The sequence below is a fragment of the Quercus robur genome, chromosome 8 (genome assembly GCF_932294415.1).
Source record: "Quercus robur chromosome 8, dhQueRobu3.1, whole genome shotgun sequence".
Taxonomy (NCBI): domain Eukaryota; kingdom Viridiplantae; phylum Streptophyta; class Magnoliopsida; order Fagales; family Fagaceae; genus Quercus; species Quercus robur.
Genome location: NC_065541.1, coordinates 61,380,835 through 61,401,354, shown reverse-complemented (window position 1 = coordinate 61,401,354; position 20,520 = coordinate 61,380,835). Strand labels below are relative to the sequence as shown.

General features: G+C 33.7%; 1 long non-coding RNA gene and 2 pseudogenes across 1 annotated transcript; 2 read left to right on the top strand and 1 right to left on the bottom strand.

Moving 5' to 3' along the window:
• Window positions 1-5,047: 5,047 nt before the first annotated feature.
• Window positions 5,048-7,591, bottom strand: LOC126697493 (uncharacterized). Its single transcript, XR_007646213.1, has 2 exons — window positions 5,642-7,591; window positions 5,048-5,555 (listed from the first exon to the last, which is right to left on the bottom strand). It is a non-coding gene; the product is annotated as an uncharacterized LOC126697493 (long non-coding RNA).
• A 1,659-nt stretch (window positions 7,592-9,250) lies between these two features.
• LOC126696579 (heat shock cognate 70 kDa protein-like) lies at window positions 9,251-12,346 on the top strand (annotated as a pseudogene).
• A 2,027-nt stretch (window positions 12,347-14,373) lies between these two features.
• LOC126696578 (heat shock cognate 70 kDa protein-like) lies at window positions 14,374-17,812 on the top strand (annotated as a pseudogene).
• The last annotated feature ends 2,708 nt before the right edge of the window (window positions 17,813-20,520 follow it).

The following is a 20,520-nucleotide window of genomic DNA, read 5'->3' as shown; positions in this document are numbered from 1 at the left end:
GGGATATTACACAAAGTAATGATGGAAGAACAATGTCAACATAAAAGACAAACATAAATAGATAATTTGGAGGCACATTATCATTTGCCTTAGAAAATATTTGCCCCCATATTATTATTGCTAAAGAGTTATCACAAACTTGTCTCCAGGATACATCCAAGTTGTTGGGTTCTACAAATAACAATTCTAGAAAATGACCAAAGGATTTCTTGTATTTCTTTGTAACTTACTATTTTGTGTTTCTTTTTAAGTGAACATAAACCTCAGTTTATACCCATAGCGATATATTTCACCAAAAGACACATATGGAGAGTTAAAATGTTTCATAAAACTGTTTCATAAAACTGTTCACAATGCATAAAACATTTTCAAACATTCAAAACAGTTATCGAAAATTCTGCAGAAAATTTAGTTTTACAAGTCTCGATCGATTAAGCATTCCTTTCGATCAATCGAACAAGAATCGAGCATCAATCGAACCAGGCTGAGACTGTAGAGCAATTTTATTCATCAATTTGATTGATTGAGGAAAGACTTCGACCTATCGAAAATACTGAATTTTGAATTTCACTTAGAAAATTCCAGAACATGAATTTTCACTTTATAAACTTTATGAAACAATATTCTCAGAACTCAAATATCATTATTACAACCTATTCATATATATACCTAACAAAAGTGAATATCCAACCAAACGTGGATTTTTATCACTCACAGTAGTAATCCAACTAGCATCTAAATAATCTTCCAACATAATTGGAATTTCGGAATAAAAGAGTCCCAAACTAATGGTTTTTTTTTAAAAAAAAATAACCAAGAACTCTACCAATTGCTTTCCAGTTGTTAGGGTACATTTTTTTTACGACTGATTTTATTTAAGCACTACCTATTTATTTTCAAACACTACTAATAAGTCATTGGACTTTCACAAATAATTTTTGCCCTATTATTATATTAACCACATATATTTCATATTTTATTATCTAAATTGAGTCATGATATAAACTATCACAAAAAGTCCAAAAAACTCATATTTTTTCTAATTTTATTATCATTATTTAGTTAAGCTCAAAATCGGCCCTACAAGCCCAATACACACATCCCATTTTATTTAAAGTCCAAGAATACTTATGCTTAATAATATTTGAAAAGCCCATGATTTTAGTCCATGGCAAAACAATTTTATCAATGGAATTCAAATCCATGATCAAATCTCATGGTTTAAACCCACGGCAATTTTATCATTGGAATTCAAATCCATGATCAAAGCCCATGATTTAAACCCGTGGCAATTTATTTATCAAAAATCCAATTCTCACAGGCAATATAAAAAAAGTTTAATTCTCATTGGCAACATTAAAAGCCAAGTTCTCACTGGCAATATTTAAAGCCCAATTCTCATTGACAATATTAAAAGCCCAACTCACATTGGCAATATCAAAATCCAATTTAGGTTGGCACTATTAAAAGCCCAAGCTAATTACTTGAAACTATTTTATCAAAAGCCCAAGGTTATTAATACTTGGCAAAATATTATATCATAAGTATTTTCCTTAAAAGCCCCATGATGAAAGATGTTTTTAAGTTCTTAAACATTACTATATATTATAAGCCCATGGAATCTATGACAATTATTTATTCTCAAAACCCATGGCAATTATCTTATAAAAGCCCATGGAAAGTTATGATTCTTTATCTTAAAATCATGACATTTATTTATTTCATAACATATTATAAAACCTTGGAATTTATATAATAAGAACCCATGGTCACTATTTATCTTATATCACAACATTCATAATGTTTATTTCCAAAACCCATGGTAATTATTTATCCTACAAGCCCAATATCATTATCTATAGAAAAACCCATGAGAATATCACATTATTCCATTATAGTGGTTGTTATCATATTTTATTGGAAACCCATGGATATTGCCTTTACTAAAACTCTTGGTAAATATTATTCACAAGAAACATTGGAGGTTACTATTTAAAAGCCCCAAAGAAAATACCATTTACAAAATAATCCATGGCAAAAATTATGAGAAATTATTCAATTTTTTATTAAGACCCAAAAACCTATCATAAATATTTATTAAAACTCATGAATACATTTCATTTTAACTAACACAAGCCCATGTGGAATAAAAATCCATGACAATATATAGTAGTTTTGTCCATTTAGTAGGGCTCACAATGAGAAAGCAAAAGGATAGGCCCAAGTGGAGAGAACCACCAAGTCAAAGGCTCACCAAAGTACTCAGCCCTCATGGCCAAGCCCAACATGAAGTCTCAACCAAAACAGCCCATGTATGCAAACTGACCAAGCTGGAGAACTCCATTTAGTTCTACCTTCCACTGGAGATCACCTCAAAAAGCAAGCCCAAACCAAATTAGGAGTTGACCACTTGTCCCATCAGCCTCTCTACCACTGCCATTTCTGATGTGAACAGCACTAAGGGGCTGGACTAACACCAAAAAGTTGAAATGCAATAAATGCCATTCTTCCTTCCTACATTTCAATTACTGCTAGAGGAAGCCATGACCAACTCATCCAAACTTCAACAAACTAGTTTCTTTAGTACTAAAAATGTCTAAAACTAATTCATGAACCAAACCCATGAATTCCTAAAAGGGGAAATAGAGGGAAATGTGATTTGGAGGGCATAAAAAATCTCCAGTAGATCTCCCTAAAGTAGGCTAAAAGCTTGACACCTAGCTTGGGGTGATAGCTCCTACTCCTTAAACCTCAAATCTTAGTTGCAGCACCAAGATTCTACCATAATACCTGCCTTAATCCCATTGGCAGAAGCCAACCTTAGAAATCTTAGCATTTAATGCAAGATTACCCAAATATTCACCCATGTATGACTTTGCCCAAAGAAGTAAGGCAGCCCAAAAGCAAATCACACCATTTTTGGCCAAATCCTAGGTTAGATACTCTGAATTTCAGCTCCATCTGACATTACCCAAAGGAGACAAGCACTCAAAAAGAAGTTCATACCATTTTTGGCCAAATCTCATGATGGATATTCTGAAAATTCTCTTGCTAATCAGACCTAACGTTTTTCACTTTTGCTAATTGCTCCCTAAGCTTCTCTACTCGCCCAGGGGGATGAAATTGTCTCAAAGTCTCCATCAATCTTGCTATTCTCAACTCTTGATTCAGAAATAAGTTCCTTTTTTAGTTCATAAATAACCATACCCATCAACTCACAAATATTCCTTCCCTTTTTTTAACAAAACCCGTCACCATAAAGGTCTCATGATTAGTTAAAATCAGTCTCTCTCCACCATGGCAAAAAATAACCAAGTTCCTTTACCATTTTATTCCCACATCACCATATACTCCCCCACCCCCCACCCCCCTCCCCCCCACTCATATAATAGTAGTTTCTATCATTTACCATACATCCTTCCACATATTCCAACATGGACATAAGAATCTTGGTTAAATATTTGCTACACTAAGCTAGGGGTCTTTCTCTCCCTTCATTCCATCCTATTTTTTCCTCTTTTACTTGTAATTATAAGCCTTTAATCCTTTTTTATTGCTATTATAATGAAGTGATAGGCCAAAAACGAATCGACCCTTTGTGATAAATTAACCAATTAATTTAGCCAAGTAAATTAATTAAGTTAATTAACATGTAAATGCGTGGTAACACAAACAAATCACCAATTAATCTAAATATGCAACGGAAAATAAAATAACACAATGATTTGTTTAAAAATGGGGAAAACCAATACGGCAAAAACCCCATCAAGTGATTTTAAGATCACCACTCCCAAAATTTCACTATTATCACAAGCGGTTACAAGTAAAAGAATCTCAGTACCTTATACCAACCTAGTTAAACCTTTATCCCAATACCCAATTAGACTTGTTCTGTAGTGATAATTTCTTCTTTCGATGCACGGCTCCCAGTACATGACTAACCAATTGCGCGGATCCCAGTAGCAACTTCAAGCACCAACTAGAGAAGGTTGTTGGTTGTAAAGTTCTTCAGTTCATCCCAACGATAAAGATCAAGAAGATGCTTGGTCACAAAATCCTATGGTGCATAAACACAACAACTTCTTCAAGAATGATGAACTAGGGCAAATTCTGTCTCCGGTCACAATTTGCTTGAACAAACTTTGCTCAACACTTATGCAACTTGTGAACTCTCTGATGGCCCTTAAAATAATCCTTTTATATGTCTAGGGTTGTGAGAAAAGAAAGCCCAAACACATAAAACCGGATTGGAGTCAAAACAGAATTGGAATTCTGTTTTTCATAAAGCTCGACAGATACCTGTCTACCGAGATGCTGTTGAGCAACTGTCGAGCCACGGGGCTGGAACAGCTTCTTAAGCTCAATGGATAGCTAGCTATCGAGCTAACTGTCGAGCATTAATGACAGACACTTCTTCGGCTTGTTTCTTGGACAGACTTACATGTCTTCAACACTTGATCTTGAAACACAGTTTCTTGAACTATTAAACACATTCTAGATCTACACAAATATGTGTGTTTTGTCAAAAGATTAGCCAATTACAAAAAATAGTAACATATGTTCCTAACAAGTGAATCACATATGTCCTAACATGAAGGTCATAATTTCTTGGATACTATGGGAGTTTTCCCTTATGTTGACTTAATAATAATGAGGAAAATATATGATTCTTATCATGTAAACACATTTATTAATTAATTAGAAGTTAACATTGGAGGTTTGTTATGTTCATTATTGGACCATTATCTTCCTATGTACTTGTTATAAGAGGCCCACTTTTATATTAACTGACTATGGATGAAATGCATAATTTTTACTATGCAAATACATTTATTAATTTTTCAAATATCTACCACTAAATGTTTTTCTTATTTACTACTGGACTATTATTTAAGCACTTATTGTGGAGGGTCATCTTTTGTGCTAACTTATCTTTGTAGGAGGTATTTTTGGGGCCTTATTATTATATTTGTTGGATGCAACTCGGACCTTGAGCAAAATGGGTCTTTCACACTTCACCGATAGCCTTTAGGCCATATTCCAAACCTAAAGTCGAATCTCGGTCTTGACTTCCCAAATATCATATTGGCAACAAATAAAAAATGCCCCCGACATTCTGGCAACTCCACTGGGGAGTCAACAATAAATGAAGAATCACCATGCCTCTTAAGTTGTGAAACATCCAGCAATATGGAACTTAAAATATCAACCATCTAGTAGTACAAAGTTAGCATTCCACAATTGCACTTGATGCCAAATTTCAGAAGTAGCAGACTCCACTGCCTAGTTGCACCAGATGCTGATCTCCAGTAGTATCAGTTTGCACTACCCAGCCATACTTGATGTTGAGCTCTAGCAGTAACAATCTGCACCTTGCCACACTTGATGTTGAATTCCAGCAGTAACAGTCTACATCACAGCCGCACCTAATGCTAAACTCCAGCAGTGACAGTCTACACCACAGCTGCACCTGATGTTGAACTCCAGCAGTAACAACTTGCACCAGATGTTGATCTCCAATAGTAACAGTCTGCACTTCCTAGCTGTACCTGATGCTGAACATCAGCAGTAACAGTCAACACTACCTTGTTGCACCTAATGCTGAACTCCAGCAGTAGCAGTTTGCACTGTTTAGCCATACCTGATGTTGAACTCCAATAGTAACAGTCTGTACCATAGCCACACTTGATGCTGAATTCTAGCAGTAACAGTCCTAGCCATCAATGCCCCATAAAGGAAGCTCATAATCTGCACAAGCAACCATAATAATTTTCTTGTGTGATGCAAGGTGTCATGCTCCCTGGGAAAATTATTGATGCTTTAGACAAAACCAACAGAAACTTCATTTGGGGCTCTTCGGTGGAGAAAAGGAAGCTGCACATTGTGAGTTGGGAAAAAATCACTAAGCCAAAAAAAGAAGGAGGCCTAGGAGTGACTGCAGCAAGGCCAAAAAATGTAGCACTGCTTGCTAAGCTTAACTGGCGTATGCATGTGGAAAAAGACCAAAATTGGGCCAAGGTGATGAGAAGTAAATACACAAACCCCAAGAGACCTTGCTCTCGTACCTGGTCTGCCATTAAAAAGGGCAGGATGTCTTTAACAAAGGATCGAAATGGCTGGTGGGAGGAAACAGCAATTTAAAATTTTGGCTTGACAAATAGCTATCGGAAGGGCCTCTCAGGAACATGATCATCGGACCTCTTAACAGAGGTGAGGATCAATTGCAGGTGAAAGATATGATCCTAGATGGAATGTGGAATTTGCAACAAATCTCCTTTGATTTACCAAGTGTCGTGGGGAGGACAATTGGAGCTATACCAATACCAATTTCTCCGTACACTCTTGATTGTATCAGCTGGGTTTATTCACCCTCAGGAAACTTTGATGGCAAGAGTGCCTACAGAATTGCTAAAGGGGAAGGGGGAGAAGCTGGTTTCTTTGAAGGAAAATGGATATGGAAGGTGGATACATTACCAAAAATCCAGTGCTAAGACAAGATAAGCATCTTTAAATTTTCTAATATACCATAACATCCAAGATTTCCTTATCAAAGATTAAATAAAAGATGCTCATTTTTTTTTCCATATCAACAATTCATGCATTTCCCCAAATGCAATACCAAATATGATGCATTTTCATATATAATAATATATAGTAGGGTCACAACACAACACTTTTAAGAAAACATATATTCATATACAATTTTCCAAAATGTGTTTGATCCAAAAACAACATTTATGAAACATGGCTATTTTCCAAAAAATCTCATTAAAAAGCTACTTATCTCGCAACCGCAAAATCCTAATTCTCCAAGCTCCAAGGAGATTAGCTAGAACCTAAACAATATCAAGTAAACCTATCACAATGAGTATAGAGCTTGAAATTGCATCTAGCCACAATTTAGGAATTGCCAAATAATCACTTAATTAGGCAAGCCTAGCATCTAACCTCATCAATAATAATATATTCCACTTCCATAGTTTCTTAACAAAATGATTCACAAGGCAAAAACTCCAATTATAAAGTTAACCCATTTAATATCATCTCCAACATTATGACTAGTTTCCATAAAATTTACACTACATCATTAAGAGACCCATGAAAGTAAAATCAATATATCCTCCAAGATAAGAAATTTGGAACCTCAACTAACTCCAAATAAACCCAATGGCAATAGAAAAATTAAATTCACCAACCATCACATGTTATAACTTAAAACCCCTAAATTTTTCCACCATATATAAACCTTAAGTAGTCATCAATAGCACAAAATATATACCCACTCATCAAATAATTCTACCAATACAAAACCCATACATAAAACACATAAATATCACTTCCAATACTCATAAATCACATGAGTATCATTATTAAAGTTTAGATAAAAATAACCTCAAGTAAAAGTGTAAAACCCACCAAAAATATTAGAAATTTTTGCCTTAAATAAAATGATGAAGATGTTTTGGAGTTCCTAAATATTTTTCCGGTGATCTTGCCGGAAAAATGATGGTGAGATGGTGTGGTTTGGAGTGGAGGCCGGCGGGTGAGTGTGGAAGGGAGTGTGTGTGTGTGTTTAAGTAAAGAGAAAAGAAAGAAAAATGAAAGAAAGAAAAGAGAGAGCCGGCCAAAAGAGAGAAGATGGATAGTGTGAAAATGAGTGGCTCAGAATGATGGGTAGTGGGGTTAAGTGGGGCACATGGGAACTAAAAAAAAAAAAAAAAAAAAAAAAAAAAAAAAAAAAAAAAAAAAAAAAATCTAACCTTGACCCTCTTTTTTTTTTTTTTTGGTGTTGACTCATTCTAATATATTAATTTATTTTTTATAGTTAGAAATAATATCAAACTATATTAATTTAAATTAATTAAAATTCACCATCGTTTTTGATAAGTAAACAAATGGTACAACAAATTTTGATTAAATTAGGTTTGATCTTTTTTTTAAAAATAAATTATCTAATTAAATTTTATTTATTAGTACTTATTGAATTAATATGTATCATATTTAAATAAACTTTCGCCTGAAGCATAGAGATAACTAGGACCCTAATACTAAACAAATTCTAATTTTAGGTTTAATAATTTCTAATTAAATTAGGAAAAATCCTTATCACAAATTCTCTAATTTAACTTGTTATTTATCAAAAGTACTTATTAAATTTATTTTTGAGAATGTAGGACTTATTAATTGAATGTCTCATATATAATTATCAAATTTTTTTCTGTGCATTAGTTGATCAGATTAGTGAATGTAGTACTTATAATTGAATGTCTCATATATAATTATCAAACTTTTCTGTGCATTAGTTGATAAGATTAGTGAATAATTTAAAGCAAATATGGAACTTATTTTCCGGTCGTTTCTAGTTATTCTGTTAGGTTCTAAGACTTTAGGTTTAAATGTATTAGAACTTCATTATGTAATGTTGGCAAACCATGATCAAAACATTCAGTCTTGTTTTAGACTTGATTAAAGTATATTTGTATGTAAAGTTGAAATCGAGTAATTGCAAAAAATTACTATTGTTTTTCTACAAGGCTCGATAGATCAAAAATTAGACTCGATCGATCGAAGCTCATGCAGATTGTTTTTCTACAAAATTTTCCAACTCAGCCCAAGCCCGTTTGACGTGTAGGGTTTTATGTTTTGCCTTAAGTATAAAAGGAAAAACCCTAGCCACATTTTGTGGTTGCTGTTTATGCTATGTATGTGAATCTCTTGTGAGATCTAGAGGTGTTTGCCTTCACATATACTTAGGGTTATCAAGAATCAAGATTATATCAAGAGCTTGATGATCGGTTCGGTTGCTACATAAAGAGCTTAAAGATACATAAGTGAGAGTACTTGTACTTACTGTAAATCCAAGAAAGAAGTAGTCTGTGGACTTGGAGCTATTATGTGATTATGGTAATAAGTTTTTTACTCGAGGTAGCAATAGGATGTTAGTGGTCTAAGTCGCTATTGTGTAAACTTCAATTCTTTCATAGTGGATCTGTTTTACCTTGAAGATAGTTAGGTTAAATCATTTCCAGGTTTTTTACCAGTTTGGTTTTCCTAGGTCATCATATCTTTGTGTTATTTATTTTCTGCTGCTTTACATAATATGATATATTTGTGTTAACCTAAATTTGAATAATTTGACTAAGTAATCACTTGGCCAATTAACTAGGTTAATTTAGTTGTGTTTTAAGGGGTCTAAAAATGTACATATTCCTTTTACAAAATTAGTTTGCACTAAAATATTAGCCAAAAGATGCAGGGTTGTTCGACTTAATCATTGTAATATGTTTGGACGAGCTTATTATTATTTGCCTTTTATTTTATTTGAAATTAAATTACATAAAAATATATCTATACTTTTGTTTTTTCAATAAAAATATAACTCTACTTTTTCTTCAAATGATAAATATATTACTATACTTTACCTAATTAAATAAGTCCAAAAAACCCAGGAAAAAACGAACTTACCCGAATATCACAATGTTTTATATTATTCATATTCACCATTTTATAGGCGACAATCTCGTTCAAATTCTACCACGCATGGTGTTAAAAGCTATCAATTACGGGCAGTTTTGACTTTATTAATTGTAGTCAATATGATCTTAATTAAAGTTCTCTGTTACAAATTTCAGGGATATAGTATCGATTCAAATTAAAAATTTTCAAGGTCATCAGCAAGAGCTTAAGTTGCCAATTTTTGATGTTTTCTAATTCTACTTAAATATAAATATATATATATATATATATATATACCTATGGACAAGAAATGATTAATTTATTTATGCTCCTTATGCTTTATTGTTGTCAAATCATTTTTTAATTCCTTAAAATGGTATTGTCATGTAGATGCCAAGCGATTGATTGGTAGGAGATTTAGCGATCCCTTGGTTCAAAGTTGATAGTTTTTAGACCCCTTAAACAATTGATTATACCTAGGTAATTAGCCAAGTTATTACTTAGTCCAATTAAACAAGTCTAGGTTATCACAATATAAAAGATCAAATCATGCAAAGCAGCGGAAATAAATAACACAAAATATGATCGCCTAGGAAACCAAACCGGTAAAAACCTGGGGAGAATTTGACCTAACTATTCTCAAGGTAAACTTGAATCCACTATCTTAAAAGAATCGAAGTTCATACAATAAAACTTACAAGCCCCCACGCTCGACTTCTTATTGCTACCAACCAGTAAAACTTACTGACACGATCATGTGCAAGTTCCGAATCCACGGACTCCTTCTTTCTTGGATTCACCACCAGCTACAAGCACACCCTCTTGTGTTTTCTTTAAGCTTCAATGGCAGCAACTGAATTGATCATCAAGGCGTAGATAAATCTTCTACCTGAAAACCCTAAGTTTGAGTAAAGGAAAGCTCCTCTAGATCTCACAAGAGATTTACACAAACCGCAAATATGAGCAACACTAAAACGTGGCTAGGGTTTGCCTTTTATACTTAGGACAAATAAGAAACCCTAAAAACGTTTTAAAACAACTAGGGCTGAGTTGGACGAATCTGCAGAAAAACATTCTGCCCGAGCTTCGATCGATCGAGCCTGTCTTTCGATCGATCGAGCCAGGCCGAAAGGCATAATCCTTTCCTGCTTTAACTCGATTCCAACTTTACATTGACGCACAACTTTGAGCTAGCTTTAAACACTTCTAAACACATTGTTTTGATTATGGTTTGCCAACAATACAAATTAGAGTTCTAAATACATAAAATCCTAAACTTTAGAACCTAACAAAAGTGATATCAATCTTTGGCCATTCAAGGTTATTGAAGGTCCTGGTGATAAGCCTATGATCATTGTCGATTATAAGGGTGAAGAGAAGCACTTTTCTGCGGAGGAAATCTCATCTATGGTCCTTAGAATGATGCGTGAGATTGCTGAAGCCTACCTAGGCATGTGAAGAATGCAGCTATTACTGTCCCTGCCTACTTCAATGACTCACAACGTAAGGCAACAGGGGATGCTGGAGGAATTGCAGGCCTGCATGTCCTGCGTATAATTAATGAACCAACTGCTGCCGCCATTGCTTACGGTCTTGATAGGATGGCAAGTAGCATTGGCAAAAGAAATGTATTGATTTTTTATTTGGGTGGTAGCACTACAGATGTCTCACTAATTACCATTGAGAAGGGTGTCTTTGAAGTAAAGGCTGTTGCTGGAGACACTCACCTTGGAGGTGAGGACTTTGATAACAGAATGGTAAAGCACTTCGTTAATATATTTAAGAGGCAGCACAAGGTGGACATTAGTGTAGACTTCAAAGCTCTTAGGAAGTTAAGAACCGCTTGTGAGAAAGCAAAAATAATTCTTTCTTCTGCAATGGAGACTACTATTGAAGTTGATTATTTATATAAAGGTATTGATTTCTCTAAAACTATTACCCGTGCCAAATTTGCGGAACTCAATATGGATTTGTTCAGGAAGTGTATCCATATCGTGGAGAAGTGTTTGACTGATGCTAAGATGGACAAGAGCTGTGTCCATGATGTTGTTGTTACAGGTGGTTCTTCCAGAATTCCCAAGGTGCGGCAGTTGTTGCGGGACTTCTTTAATGGAAAGGAGCTTTGTAAGAGCATTAATCCAGATGAGGCTGTGGCATATGGAGCTGCTGTTCAAGCTGCAATCTTGACCGGAATGGGTAACGAGAAACTTCAAGACATCATGCTCTTAGATGTCACTCCTCTGTCCCTCGGTGTAGAGGTTTGTGGATCAGAGATGTCTATTGTGATTCCAAGGAATACCGCCATTCCCACCAAGAAGGAGGAGAACTACTACAACATGAGTGACAATCAAACTTCTATGTTGTTCTCTGTTTACGAGGGTGAGAGAACTAGAACTTGTGACAACAACTTATTGGGACAATTTCGGCTCTCTGGCATTCCTCCAGCACCTAGGGGTGTTACTAAGGCAAAAGTTTGTTTTGATATTGACACTAATGGCATCTTGAATGTTTCTGCTAAGGAGATGACCACTGGTGTGATGAGTAAGATCACTATCACTAATGATAAGGCAAGACTGTCCAGTGAAGACTGAAGAGATTGACAGGATGGTCCAAGATGTGCAGAGATATACAAGGCTGAAGATGATGAACACAGGAAGAAGGTTGAGGCTAAGTTAACTTTGGAGAACTATGCCTACGATATGAGGAACACTATCAATGATAAGAAGATTGGTGCCAAGCTTGGCCTCGTACGTAAGAAAAAGATTAATGATGCTGTTGAACAGGTGATTCAGTGGTTAGATGCCTACGATATGAGGACAAGCTGGAAACGCTTGAGAGCATCTGCAACCCAATCATTCATAGGATTTGTGGACAAAATCAAAAACTTTGAGTAGCACCTCTCAAAAGTACAACACATGTAAGGGTGCAAACCATTTCACCAGTGTGACTATTTCGAATTTATTTTTCCAACCCTTTTAAGTCTTTTATTTTCTTGCTAGTAATTTGTCCTTGTTTGGAAATTTATGACTCTAAATTTTTGGATTTGTCATTTTATGCCAGCTGATAAGGTTTAGCTTCAACCTGTCTAGCTCGGAAGTTGATTTATCCTGTAAAAGCCACAGTTTGTTTGCATTTTAGAGTCTTCGATTAGATTAGTAAGCAATATGAATTGATAAAGGGTTAGCCTGGACTCTGTTCATGGAGAGGATAAATTGCCCTGTTACGTAACCTTTCTGAAATGTAACCTTACCCCTGAATTTATATAAAGAAAAAAAAATCCAGATTCAAGGACAAGAGAATTTTTAATTTTTGGTTGTGAGAGAAATAGTGGACGGCAAAGGATCCTGAATCAATCCAGACACCGACAATGAATCAATCCTCACGTTTTCCTTTACAACTCCACTTGATGTAAGTTAATAAAAGCAAACTGTGCCTACAATGACAGTTAGTCATGTACCATTTTGTGAAAATAAAAGATGCAACTTATTAATTTTAACATAACGAATAAAACGTCATAGGCTGAAATCCTTTTAAAAGAAAAAATATTGTGAGAAAGGTTATTGAAATAGTTATCCTTACTATTAGAAATAATAGACCTAGTCATTAACCGTGTAACACATGAAAAAGTTAGACAAAAGAATTATATATAAAATTTTTTAATTAATAAGTACATAACTAAAAGGTGAAATTAGAGAATTTATAGAAAAGAACATATCTAATTTAGTTATTATTTAAAAAAAAAAAACAATGAATTAAAAAGAATATATTTTGTTTTGACCTGCTTAATTTATTTAAAAAATGTGTGGTTTTAATTAGTTTAAAGCAGCATAGTATAGCATTATATATTCATAACTATTAAAAATATATTTTTGACTAATCATGTGAAAAGCTTATAACTGTTAATTTTCAAAAAAACTTATATGGTAACTTAAATAAAATATCCACAAAAATAAAAAAAGATTTCATATTATATTATATATAAATATTGATATTAATATAGATATAGATTAGAAAGTAAATGTTTTGATTTTTTTTAATAATTTTTTGGTGGTCTTGTCAACTTGAAATCCTATAAAGTTTATTTTTTATTTTTTTATTTCCTTTCACAAGCAAAATTACTTTTTTTTTTTTTTTCAAAAATAAAAATACACACAAAAAGGAGAAAGAATATGGATCTTGCACAAAGAAACATCACAAATTCTTTATCCTTTGTGTGTGTTTGTTTCTCTAAAAATATATGGGAAATTGTTCCATATTATTTGTCATATTCTCCTTTAAAATTACATGTCTTCTAAGTAGAAAGGAAAACAAAGTGAAATGATGTTGAAGTTGGATCTAAACTAGTAAGGCTTATAATCACGTCGAGTTTGACTTGATAAACCTGATTTTAGAGCATGTCCTAACTGCTTTCTTCTTTATCCTCCTCAATATATAGATTGCTAGTAAGCCTCATTCGTTCCTCTAGGGGATTTCGATAAAGGGGATCCCAAAACCAACAGAGGAGGTCCACATCTTAATCAATTTTTTTTTTTTTTGAAAATAAAATCTTCTTCTACTATTTATTTTTTACTACACACATACTGTGCGTACCCAAAATATGGCTATTGGGTTCAGCCTCTACTTGGGGCTCACAATCTATTTGTATTGTGGGCGCTGGGTTTCCTACAATGGGTGGCCTTATACTCGGAGACCCAAGTACCCTCCTGTTTGCTCAAACCCTTCTCCTTACCTCATAGAGTCACGTTAAACGCGGCACTGACGTACTCAAAGGCCCAAGACTCGGCTTCGATTCGCACCTATTCACACCGAACCGAGCCAATTTAGCCAAATCGGGTCGTATCGGCTGGCAACCGAAATGGTTGAAATGGACCGAAACGGCCGAAACAGGCCAAAATTGGCCTTGAATCATGCCAAAACATGTCATCTCATGGTGGGATTGGTGATGATGATGATAAAGTTGAGTTGCTAGAGCTTGGGTCTGTGTATAGAACTGGCTCCATTTTGCTGTTTTTGTTTTAGGTTTTACATTGGGATACTTTGTGTTTGTGTTTATAAAGGCCAGAGGCTAAGATGCACGATTGACCACCAGTTACTTAAAATAAACAAAGTTAGGTTCCGAAGTGGACAAAGATTAGCTCCACTTCTTACCTAGGGTTGTTATTAGGTACCAGTATATGAAGGAAATATATAGAAAATAAAAATAAAAATATTTTTAATCGCCGCACCTGCACCCAACTTTTTCAAAAATTGCTGAGTCCCGCACCCGAATCCGGAAACGCACCCATGCTTCATTGAACAGGACTACTCCTTCCTATGTTGCTTTCACTCATACCCAAAGCTTGGTCGGTGATGCTGCCATGAACCAGGTTGCCAAGAACCCCACCAACTCTGTCTTCGATAATCTTCAAACAACTTTTTTTTTTTTTTTTTGGATAAAAATTTTTTTTTAATTCTAAAAAAACTTGGTTTTTTACTTACCAACATCCAGGGACGGAGCTAGGATTTCAAATGGGGGGGGGGGGGGGGCGAGATACACTCAAACTCAAGTGCTTAAAAAAAAAAATTATAGCCTAAACCTTCATATTGTAGCTCTAGATTAACCCAAAGATAACCATGTTTTTTATCCAAGCAATTTATAAAAGAATATATATGTGTGTGTGTGTGTGTGTGTGTGTGTGTGTGTGTGTTTATCCCAAACTTCTTTGGGGAACTTCATCAAACACTTAAACTGCAATTATCTTATGCTAATGTTTTAAGATAAATTTCATAAATCATTTAAAACCTAGACAAATAACCACAAAAAGAATCAAAATTTAATGAAAATTTGAATAAAGAAAGTTTTTTTTTTTTTTTTTTTTTTTGTATGAAAGTGTGAAAGTATTGAATAAAAATAGAGCATGAAAATTAAAAAAACAAGCTTTATATATTATATATATTATATACTTCCCTTTTTCTCATTGGACTAGGGGGGGCGTTGCCCTCCCCCCCCCCCCCCCCGGGGGTCCAAGCATAGTTCCATCCCTGCCAACATCAATGTGTATTCTTGGTATATATTGCATTTGTCTAAGCCTATCTTCTTGGCTCTTGCTTTTACATGGATTATTATTTTGGCGACTGTTAGAACAACTTATTTTGGACTGTATTTAATCACAGATAAAGTTTTATGTTCTGAATTCTCATTCACCAAAAACACAATTTATTGCTCGTGTATGATATACTCCTTAAAAGAAAAGGGAAAAAATTTATTTTCAGGAATTTTCTAGTTTCTCTTCTTTTGTTTTCTTTTTTCTTTTTTTCTTTTTAAAATTATTGTGCACTCACATATTAGCCATAAAAATGTTCCTCCCTACAATAGTTCAGAAGAAAATAAAAATTTCTCCACTTAAATCACTTTAATAATGTTAATAGCATTCACAATTTCAGTAGTAAAAAATAAAAATCATTTAACGAACTCATAACTTTTTCCCTTATATGAATAAATTATGAACTCTTAGTGACTGTAATTATCAAGTCCCCATTTAAAATTTTCAAACTTTGTATCCATGTATCATCAGCTCTAATCAAATTTCAGATTTTAACGTGAAATCACAATGTTATAAGAGCAGCTTCATGAGCCAATAGTTGATTTTTTTTTTCTCCCTTTTAAAATTTTGTTATTAGTTTTATTATATGAGCTACAAAATGTCCTCTTTCATTCCTTTAATTCACAAATAAAATATAATTGTCAACCAAAAAAAAATCAATATCTAATTTCTGCTTCTTGGGCTTTATTGTTGTCTTATAATTTTTTTTTCCTTTCTATTTGAACTGTTTCTAAAAAGTTATTATATTGCAGATGCAAAGTGGTTGATTGGTAGGAGATTCTCTGATCCTTGGTTCAGAGTGATATCAACCTTCGGCCATTTAAGGTTATTGAAGGTCCTAGTGATAAGCCTACGATCGTGGTAAACTGTAAGGGCAAGGAGAAGCATTTTTCTGCTGAGGAAATCTCATCTATGGTCCTTAGGAAGATGCGTGAGATGGCCGAAATCTACCTGGGCACAACTGTGAAGAATGTGGCTGCTTACTTCAATGATTTCCAGCGTAAGGCCACAATGGATGTTGGAGGCATTACAGGCTTATGTCCTGCGTATAATCAATGAACCAACTGCCGCAGCCATTGCATATGGTCTTGAGAAGTTTGGCTGCATTGGCAAGAAAAATGTGTTAATTTTTTATTTGGGTGGTGGTACTGCAGATGTCTCACTACTTACTATTGAGAATGGTGTCTTTGAAGTGAAGGCAGTTGCTGGAGACAATCAAGGACTTTGATAACAGAATGGTAAAACACTTTGTTGCAACATTTAAGAGGAAACACAAGGTGGACATTAGTGATAGCCCCAAAGCTCTTAGGAGGTTAAGAACTGCTTGTGAGAAATCAAAACGGATTCTTTCTTGAGACCGACATTGAAGTCGATTCTATGTATAAAGGTATTGATTTCTCTTCAACTATTACCCGTGCCAAATTTGAGGAACTCAACATGGATTTGTTCAAGAAGTGTATGGATATTGTGAAGAAGTGCCTGACCGACTCTAAGATGGACAAGAATTGTGTCCATGATGTTGTTGTTTCAGGTGGTTCTTCCAGAATTCCTAAGGTGCAGCAGTTGTTGCAGGACTTCTTCAAAGGGAAGGAGCTTTGTAAGGGCATTAATCCTGATGAGGCTGTGGCTTATGGAGCTGCTATCTTGACTGGTAAAGATTCTGAGAAACTTCAAGATATCGTGCTCTTAGATGTCACCCCTTTGTCTCTTGGGGTATTAACTGATCCTACGAAAGATATGTCTGTTTTGCTTCCAAGGAATTCTGCCATTCCTGCCAAAAAGGAGGGAAACTCACCACCATACGTGACAACCAAACTTCTATCTCCATCTCAGTTTACGAGGGTGAGAGTGCAAGAGCTACGGATAACAACTTCTTGGGGGAAATTTGAGCTTTGTGGTATTCCTCCAGCACCCAGGGGTGTAGCTAAGGTAAAAGTTTGCTTTGATATTGATGCTAATGGTATCTTGAATGGGGCGTAGCTTAGGTAAAAGTTTGCTTTGATATTGATGCTAATGGTATCTTGAATGTTTCTGCTAAGGAGATTACCACTGGTTCGACGAGTAAGATCACCATTACTAAAGATAAGTTAAGTCTGTCCAGTGAAGAGATTGAGAGGATGGTGAAGGATGCAGAGACGTACAAGGCTAAAGATGATGAACACAGGAAGAAGTCTAATGCTAGGAAAGCTTTGGTGGACTATGCTTGCAAGGTGAGGAATATTATCAATGATGAGAAGATTGGTGCCAAGCTTGACCCTGAATGTAAGAATTAAAGATGCTATTGAACAGGTATTTCAGTAGTTAGATGACCATGAGCTCGTGGATTCAGGACTGTATGAAGACAAGCTAAAATGTCTCCAGAGCGCTTGCAATCCCATCAGTATTTGAGGCAGCCCCCAAAAAGTTGATATTCTAGTGTTTTATTATTCGTTCTAGTGTTTTCTTGTTAGTTATTTGGTCTTTGTTAGGCAATTGTTGGGAATTTTGAAGACATTTCCACTGATAAGGATTTAGCTTCAACCCGTAGCTTGGTGTCGTTGAATTCTGTTTCAGTATACATATCTAATTTTATTATTATTGTTGTTGTTTAAAAAATAAACCTAATTTTATAAGGATTTATTTGGTATTGGGTTGCTTTATAGATTTATAAAAAATAAATAAATAAATAAATAAAATAAAATAAAAAGTGTGGCCTTTAATTAATTTAAACAAACATAGTTTATCACTATTTGTTACTCTGAAAATCAAATTGAAAAGATATAGTATTTGACTAGTCATGTGAAACACTCTGGATTTTTGATAACTTGTATGGTAACTTTATAAAAAAAAGATCAACTAAAAGTTAAAAAGATTTCATTTTATATTATAAATATTGGTGTGTGTATATATATATATATATATATATATATATATATTAGAAAAGTAAATTTTTTTACCAATTTTTATGGCCTTTATCCCTTGAAATCCTACAAAGGTTTTTTTTTTTTTTTTTTTTTTCGTAAGCCAAAATTCCTGTCTTGAAAGGAAAACAAGGCGAACTGGTGTTGAAGCTCTGTTTATAAAAGCAATTATATTTAAATTGATATTTGCTGCCCAGTGGTAATTAAAGTTCTGTTTATAAATTTCAAGCTTGTATTCAAATGGAAGATTTTAACGTGAGATCAAAACGAGTAAAAATCAAGGCACAAGCCGCACAACACAACCCAAAACGAGTGTAAACTAAAATCTTCCTAAATCTTGAGGAACCAACAAAAAAAGATTATAGATTTCATCAAACACCAATTTCGAACTCTCTTTTCGGCTTCAAATTCAACGAGGTAAACTTAAAACTGGGTTTTTATAAAATAAAAAGAATCAGCTTCGGCTTTAATTCCTTTATTATTACGGGTTCAGCCTATGGAGACTTAGGAGGCTCGGTAGACATCTCAGCTTTGGGCCTGTAGTCGAAGATGGTCACATTGTTAGGCCGAATTGGAGGTCCGAAATGTTATATGTTTGGGATTTTATGATTGAAAGTAATAATCACCGACCAAGAGAAAAATGGTACAAACTACATTTTTGCCTTTTTGGGCTTTTGCAAATCCATAAATATAGGGATACAAATTTTTTTGCCATTGCAATTATTATATAGTTGGTGCATAATAAAAAGGAAATCGGATAAATTTATATGTAAGTGATGTTATTTCAATCACAACTTATTACTTTTTATATATTATTAAAAATATTATGAAAAAAGTTGTCCTTAGTGTTGTTGGAAAAAACATAATGCAAATCATTAACCAGTACAAACTGTACAATACATGAAAAAGTTGGACAAAAAATTTATATATGATATTGATATATAAAAAGTCAAATTAGAGAATTTATAGAAAAGAATATATCTAATTTTATTATAATTTTAAAAAATAATCCAGATTTATTTGGTATTGGGTTGTTTTATTAAAAAAAAGTGTGGGTTTTAATTAGTTTAAGCAAACATAGTTTAGCACTATTTGTAATTCTAAAATTCAAATTAAATGTATATTTGATTAATGATGTGAAAAAAAAAAGGATTTTAAAAACTTATATGGTAACTTTAAAATTATTTAACAAAAATAAAAAGATTTAGCGTTACATACTTACAATATACAAAAATTTAAAAAAAATATTCCTCAAAAAAAAAACATTATATAAAAATTTACGTAAGTATAGATATAAATATAGATTAGAAAAATAAATGTTTGTTTTCTACTTTTTTTTGGTGGTCTTGTTGGCAGTCGTCTTGAAATTTTGCCCCTTCGATTTAGCAAAATTACATGTTAGCCCTTTACGGAAAGAAAAATAAAATGAAATGGCGTTGAAGCTAGATCTCAGTAAAGGTCCATTTGGAAAAAACTTATTTAGCTGAAACTAAAAACTTTTTGCTGTAATTTAGCTAAAATTATATAGTGAGACCCATAAATAGTATCATGTCAAGTGCAACTTCTTAAAAGCCATTATGCTCAAATTGAGATTTGTTGCCTAGTGGATAAATCTGACTTTGAAGTGTCTCTCAAACTCTCAAGTACTTTGTACTCTATAGTAGTCTATCCTCCTCCATGGATGCTTCTTCCATTCTTCTGGGGTGGGGGTATTGGACAGAGATTCCACTTGGATGCATTCTCAAAGTACTTGTATACAGTAATAGATAATCATTTTTTTTTATTTTTGTTGAAAATAATATCTTTTTCTATTATTTATTTTTTATAATATAATATAATATATATACATATATATATCTCAAATTTAAAAGGAAATTACAAATACGTAACAAAGAACATTACAACTTAAATTAATTATGCATTGTTAGAGCATTCACAATGGTAAAGGTAAAATTTTTAACTTTTAGCATTTCAAAAACTTACTTTATCTATTTTAACACACTATTTTATAACTCTCCCTACATCAATTCTCTTATTTTTCACATCTAAGCCAAAACATTGTTAATTTATTTATTAATTTC